Below are 7,595 nucleotides of genomic sequence, written 5' to 3'. Positions count from 1 at the left end.
CTTCAGGAGTCAGCAAAAGTGGTAACGAGAGAGCTGCATCCCTCTGTGCTAGATACCTGTGCCCGAACAAGCTTTCCTTCCGCTCACAGAGGAGAAGAGCTGGTGTCCTACAAAAAGTCTCACGCCTACCACTTTGGAGTGTTCTCAGTCAGCTTGTCTGTACTTCAACTTCCCTTTGAAGGAATTAGAAAAGTACATAAAAACCTCCTTCCGGTAGCTCGGCACTGACCCACAAGCCAGCACCAGCAGCAGGGCTCTGTCACACTTCCGCCCGGAGAAGAGAAGGCTCTGGGGAGATCTCATTACTGCCTTTAAACACATATAGTGGACTTACAAAAGAGACAGGCAAGGACTTTTTACCAGGGCCTGTAGCGACAAGGCAAGACAAGTTTTAAACTGAAGGAAGATAGATTTAGATTGAACAAAAGGAAGAAGTTCTTCTCAATGAGGGTAGTAAGACACTGAAACAGGCTGCCCAGAGAAGTTGTAGAGGCCTCATTACTGGAGGTACTCAAAGCTGGGCTGGATGGGGCTTTGAGCAACCTGACCTAGTGCAAGACGCCACTGATCGAGGCAGGGGGGATGGACTAGATGATCTTTAAGCGTCCCTTCCAACCCAAACCACTCTACGATTACGTGAAAGGAATTGCCTCCCAAGTCATTCTTGACTGACTACAATTAGCATTCTGGAAAGCCCTGCAAGCACTTGTTCATTATTTCTAGGGTAATTCTTAAAGCTGAAGCAGGACAAAGTTTTGCCAACAAAAGCCTTTCGGGAGACTACTGAAAGGAAAAACAAGCCAAACCAAAAAAACAGAAACAGCAAGTGGCTATTACATCAGTTTTGTTAACAAAGTAACATTAACGTACTAGGAATTTCCACGTTCTTTACCCTCCACCTTTAAAAAGTCACCCAATTCTGTCAGTGTTCACCATTAGCATTCTTTAAAATTTTCACATGGACATCTGAGAAAAACATTTCAAGTCCCTGTCATCGAGGGAGAAGAGGAAAAAAAAATAGGGATGAGGGGGGAAGAAGCACAGCCATTCCTTTCCTCAGTAATGTGAGCAAAAAGCTCAGGCGCTCGGCAACAACAGAATCATAGAATATCCTGAGTTGGAAGGGACCACCGAGGATCATCGTTAAGGATCACCGAGTCAAACAACGCGCTTTGAAAGACAAAACACAAAAGAACCTGCACGTTATTTAATCTCAGCTATAGAGTCACGTGTATTTGTACCCGCTCATTTCTTCACCTGCCAGTTTATTGTGCTACAGACGTTACAGAACATACAAACTGCAAGGTTACTACTACCTTTTGTAACCAATGCGATCTTTGGTAGGACTAGCTGTCTAAGAGAGCCACCAAAATCCCCTTCACGCCTGGATTTTCACCCGCTGCGACTTACCCGGACAGCTGGGACAGACAGGCTGCTCTTTCTCCTGGGAAACCTGCGACTGCAGCACGCCAGCTGCAGCTTTCCTCCCTTTAGCTGCTGTGCCACCTTCGCTCGGCAACAAACCCCGCAGGGGTCCCAGGGGCGGGGAGCTGCTTCTGCCCTGGTGAGCCGCAGGGAAAGGAGAGAGCCGGCCGTCAGCACGCGGGGGGAGGAAAACCTCCGAGGCGCAGCCCGACGATCGAGCGCAGCGAGGACCCGCGCCCGGCCGCCGCAGCCCCCACCCCTCCCGGCCCGACGCTCCGGGGAGACACCCCCGAAGGCTCTCGCTCGCCTCACCGCCGGCAGCCGCGCTCGCAGCCAGCGGCAACCTGCGCCTCCCGGCGCGCACGGCCCGGCCCCGGCCCCGGCTCGGGGAAAGACCGGCCGCGCACCACAGAACTACAGCTCCCAGCATGCCGCGGGACGGAGCAGTCCATCCGACGCAGAGGGGAGTCGGCCAAGCGCACACAACCCCCGCCCCCCACCGCCCTCTCTGCGTCCGCCCCCCCGCCGCACTCTCTGTGCCCGCCCGCACCCCCCCCGCGCCGCTTCGCCCCCCTCTCCCCCAGCCCTCCGAAGCCCCGCGCAGTGCAGACCCCGCCGCACGCCCGCTCCGGTCCGCTCCGGTCCGGCGCGGCACCGCCCCCGCCCCGCACAAGGGCCGTTTCCGCAGAAGCCGCCGACCGCGTGGCGCCCCAACCGCCCACCGCCTCGCCCCCTCCCGGCCCGGCCCGGGGCGGCACCGACCACCAACCTCGTTGCGGCACCGCGCCTCGGCGGCCCGGCCCGGCCCGACAGCTTCCGCCCATAGTGCCGGCAAGCCCTTCACGGCACCTCCGCCCTGCGTTCCTCCGAGCCAATCACGGAGCGTTTCCGCCCTGAGTTAAGGCTAGCCGTGACGTCACTTCCGCCCTGGGTTTCCAGCCAATCATGGAGCGCTTCTGCCCTCAATGATGGCTCGCTCGGACACCACATCCGCCCTCACGGTCCAGCCAATCACGGCGCCGCTTCCCTGTGGGAAGGCGACCCTGAGGCTGCCCCTGTGCTGCCTTTTTTTTCTTTCTTTTTTTTTTATTTAAAAAGAAGGCGCGGGTGTTTTGGTCCTCTCTCGTCAAGTATATCTGCGGGAAACATCTCAAATAATTTTCTTGACACACGATCTTCTGTGAGGCTATTTTATTCGCGGTTGCAGTGGCGGGCGTCCTGCCAATCAGGAGCGCATTGCAATAAGCACAACATCAACTTTTATTCCCTATTCCCCGACGCCTGATCCCCTCCCCTGTTTCCTCATTGGCCGAGTACTACAGGTTCACAAGCTACTCGACGCTCCTCTATACCATGTATGTACAATTTTACTTCTTTTTCAACCCTTTAATTTCTCCCTTCTTATTTGCTTTTTTTTTTTTTCCCCCGTTTCTTATGTTTCAGGAACCTGGGATCTTTGTTTTACCGTTCCCACGCTGCTCAACCTGTTTTTCCTCAAGCTTCTGCCTTATTTCGGAACAGTGAGGCTGCCTACTGTCCGCTTACCCACGTAGCATTTCTCCTTATTATGACTGCACAACTACCTCGGAATACAGAAAATTAGTTCTCTACTGCAAAAACACAACTTAGTTTCTCACAGTTCCCTCCTCTTCTTTCCTTACTCCTACTGTTGTTTTTGCACCTCTTCACGTACCGCACTCTTGAGTTTCTCCAATGTTAAGGCGCAATAGTCTTCTTCGGATGTCACGGGGGAGGGTAGGCGTACAATGCCATTATTTTTACAATACCAACAAATAGTTGTTTGAGCCAATTCTGTTCAGGTAACCACGAAGTTAGTTTCTCCCAAATGCTTCTAAATGCCCAGGAACTGTCATCTTGAGCTACTCTATGTAGGATCTTTCCCCCCCCCACGCCCCCCAGTATACCTTTTTTTCCCCCCAAATATCAGTCAAATTCATCCCGTTTGATCTACATCTATACAGCAACTAGCATTAATTATAGTGCACGCTCCTCCTTATGAGGTTATTAATGAATCTAATACTATTCGATTCTAAAGTACTATTTTTGCAAACTTATCAAACTTATTTTCTAGTTCTTCAGTTATAGCGGAGATATTTACAATAGCTTTTTCTAATTCACCCACCCCTCACCAAGGTAAAAACCACCTTGCAAAGCTGTGAAATACTAGAGAATTTTACTAGAGAATTGTCTGGAGTCCGCTTAATCCTGCGTGTGGTCTCAAGGGGGCTTTGGCTTTGTGGGTCTTCAATAATAGTTACGTTTGGAATTATTGCCTCCAGGGTGCAAGCTCCCTTCCATCCCAGGGGCAACACCTTCCTGGCTTTATTGCCACGTAGCCAGTACCACCTCTCGCCATTTGGGACAGGCCATCCAGTTACAGGATTCTCACGTTGCATCTGGTGTGCGCTATGTATATTAACGTTCCTGTGGCTACCATATTTGGTGCAGCGTGGATTATTCCCTGCGTGGATAGTTCCACACCCAGGGTCAGTACTATCGCCCCCTGAGTTTCTATCAATGTTGTTTAAAAGGCACCTTCGATAACACGGTATATTGTAGCCAGGATTATGTGCAGGGAGTGTGAGAAACACTCCGTAGCCAGTAGCTTAGGCTCAGGTGAGGATCTCAGTGAAGTAGTAATTTATTCGCGATCGCAATGGCACGCGTCCCACAAGCAGGAGCGCACCTACTAGTCACACAGTACGGTTTATATACTTTCTTTCTCGACGACCGGGACCCTCCCCTGTTTCCCCATTGACTGGATATTCCAGGTTCACAACCTGTCCGACGCTTCACAGACACTACGTGGCCTTCAGTTGCCGGCCTGTTAAATTTCAAATTTCTTTTGACTTTTTTTACTGTTTGAAGTGGTAATGTTTCTTCACTTATCTGACTTGACACCGTGATTTTCACCTAGCTGCTCTAAGGAGTCCGGTTGTCTGCATTTTACAAGGTTGTCTGTTAAGCTTTCTTATCACTGCAAGCCTATCTCAACACCGCCTTCCTTCCCTCTAAACAATGTAACTCTGCAAAAACAACATTTTTATTCCCACGATTCCCCCCTTTTCTTCTTTATAAATTGTTGATTTTTGCAAAACTTTTCTCTGAGGTGTAATTTGGTAGATCTCTTCCTCTTCTTCACCTTCTTTGCTTTCCATCACCTCTAATATCATCACCTTATCTGAGTTAGGTGGTGGCTCCACGGTCATTTGTTTCAATAGTGCAGTTTCAATTAACCACTGTACTAGTCCTTTTACACAAGGGGATAATGGAACAACCAATGGCCGTCAAAACTCCTGCTACTACAATCAAGGATGCAAATATGGACGCTATGATCCCTTTCCATTTACCAAACCAAGATTCCAAACATCCTGTGATGGAAGTGCCTGTTCCTAATTATTCTGCCAATTCACTGGCAAGGGTGGTAAGCCCTTGCAACGCTCTAGTTACTGTGCCGTCCGGGGCAGTATTGTTGGGTATAAAAGTGCAACAATGGTTGCTCAGTATCATACACACACACACACCCCTCCTTTCTCCGCGATCAACATATCTAATGCTATTCTGTTTTCCCAAGCCATTTTGCTGGTGGCATCTAGTTGTTCAGCAATTTCTCTTATCGCATCCCTTGTATGATTTATGAATATCTGCTGACTATAATAAATACTCTTATTGATTGTTACCCACCAGAACAGCGACTCAAACCCTGCAGCAATTTGATTCCTGGCTTTCTGTTCATTGGGAACTCCTCTAGGCACCCCAATAGAATCTATGTACACTCTATCATCAAATGATATTCCTAAGCCTCTTTTACTTCTTCTGGGTATCACAGTATCACAGATTTTTAGGTTGGAAGAGACCTCAAGATCATTGAGTCCAACCTTCGACCTAACACTAAGTACTCCACTAAACCATATCGCTAAGCTCTACATCTAAACGTCTTTTAAAGACCTCTAGGGATGGTGACTCCACCACCTCCCTGGGCAGCCCGTTCCAATGCTTAATAACCCTTTCGGTAAAGAAGTACTTCCTAACATCCAACCTAAACCTCCCCTGGCGCAACTTTCGCCCATTCCCCCTCGTCCTGTCACCAGGCACGTAGGAGAACAGACCAACCCCCACCTCTCTACAGCCTCCTTTAAGGTAACTGTAGAGAGCGATAAGGTCGCCCCTGAGCCTCCTCTTCTCCAGGCTGAACAAGCCCAGCTCCCTCAGCCGCTCCTCGTAAGACTTGTTCTCCAGACCCCTCACCAGCTTGGTCGCCCTTCTCTGGACTCGCTCGAGCACGTCCATGTCCTTCCTGTAGCGAGGGGCCCAAAACTGAACACAGTACTCGAGGTGCGGCCTCACCAGAGCCGAGTACAGGGGCACAATCACTTCCCCAGCCCTGCTGGCCACACTGCTTCTTATACAGGCCAGGATGCTGTTGGCCTTCTTGGCCACCTGGGCACACTGCTGGCTCATATTCAGCCGACTATCAACCAATACTCCCAGGTCCTTCTCGGCCAGGCAGCTTTCCAGCCACTCATCTCCCAGCCTGGTATTTGTGATGTTTCTCTTTCAAATGCCAGGGTGAAGGGTATAGCTAATTGAACAAGTGCAAAAGTGCCTCCCCAATTAGATGGTAGGGTGGACTGTAAGATCTTCCCTCCGCAGTACCACCACAGATCTGCCCTGGGGATCTCAAGTCTTGAGCAGTTTCCCATCAGGTCCTTGGTAGCATTCAAGGTCCTCGTGCACAAGGCAAATTCTCCCAGATGCCAGGTAGCACTCACACCCTGCTGTGAGAGGCAAGCTGCATGGTCACCTATAGCTGTAGAGATTGCAGGAGGAACCCTGATACTGCTATCACGCAAGGAAGAGAACAGCAAAGAGAGAGACTTACAGGCCTCATTTCCCCAGGCAGTCTTTTCTTGGTACAATGCAATCTTACATCGCATCCCCTGGGAATCCCTGGTCCACCCCAATGGGAAGGGCACTATCTGGGCAATCGGTCGTCCCGAGGCACAAGCATAGCAAGTGCTACGGTTGAGACTCTGGACAGCATATTTGACCCATTCTATCCAGGCATTCACATCCCCATACCCTGTTTCAATCTCAAATGTTTGAACTGCCGCATTTCAAAGAGGGCCTCCTGTTTTCTCTCCTTTTTTCTCCTTGAGTTTCTCCCTTTCTCTGATGGCAATAGAGGATCGTTTCCATACAGCTGTTCTCAATCTGGCTGTTGGGTCTCTCCCAGTTACTTGTTCTCTCATGCTCAATTGTCATTGGGCATTTAAATCTCCACAAGCTAACACCTCACAAGCATCAAACATGACAGATTGTGGTACATAACCCTCTGTCACATTCACCCCTATTTTGACGGGGTATCCCGTCTTACTATTATCTGGTCATGCCTTTTCCAAGTTGCCAATTGACCAAGGCCTTCTCTGAGGCCTACAATCACTAGAAACAAAATTAATAGTTGATTTTTCCCTGTCATTATTTTTAACCCTTAGGTTTCCAAATAATTACCAATACAAAGAGTAAGATATATGTACACTACTACTAGAACAAAAACCCCTTGGGAGCACTTTGATTCGCTATAGGCCAGTCCTTTCTCTCAATCACAAGTCACACTCATTAGTTACCTGTGAAAATAAAAGGTTAGTTTACAACTGTAAGCTTTTATCCTGCTCAGAGTCGGCTACGAGATTTTTCTCTTCGATTTCAACTTCCAACAAGTCTTCTGTAGGAACAGCTTCCCAGGTACTAGGGTTGACGGATGCCTTCACTCGAGTATAGTGAGTCCAGCCTTTTTCTGCAGTTCTTACGGCTGTTTCAGTGGTTAGTAGTACTTGGAATAGTCCTTCCCATTCAGGCCGGAGTTTTGATTCTTTCCAGGTCCGAATCAGGACCCAATTTCCTGGTTGATGGTGGAGAACGGGGAATTCCAAAGGTGGGGTTTGAGCCAACAACCCACGGGTCCTGAGAGATGACAAAGAAGAGGACAACCCCAGAATACAGTTCTTAGGAAACTTCTTTTTTGTTTCAAATTGTGGTATCTCATCCCTTCTGCCCAGATAGGGGAATCCGAACAGCATCTCATACGGTGAAATTCCCATATCCTTTCTTGGTGCTGTTTGAACCTGGAGGAGTGCTAAAGGTAATCA

General features: G+C 49.3%; 1 long non-coding RNA gene across 9 annotated transcripts in view; it reads right to left on the bottom strand.

Moving 5' to 3' along the window:
• Positions 1–6: 6 nt before the first annotated feature.
• Positions 7–7,595, bottom strand: part of LOC308191009 — a 37,734-nt gene continuing 30,145 nt past the window's right edge. For 7 of the 9 annotated variants that reach the window (XR_013947640.1, XR_013947641.1, XR_013947642.1 and 4 more), the window contains 2 exons: positions 2,195–7,571; positions 7–1,561 (listed from right to left, as the gene is read on the bottom strand). This is a non-coding gene — a long non-coding RNA (uncharacterized lncRNA). The remainder of the gene's footprint in view (positions 1,562–2,194; positions 7,572–7,595) is intronic. The other 2 variants (XR_013947644.1, XR_013947646.1) reach the window with 1 other exon arrangement.

Source organism: Anser brachyrhynchus (genome assembly GCF_964034855.1).
Source record: "Anser brachyrhynchus genome assembly, chromosome: 2".
In the NCBI taxonomy this organism is placed as follows: Eukaryota; Metazoa; Chordata; class Aves; order Anseriformes; family Anatidae; genus Anser; species Anser brachyrhynchus.
Note: the sequence above shows the minus strand (reverse complement) of the source record. Positions and strands in the feature narration are given on the sequence as shown.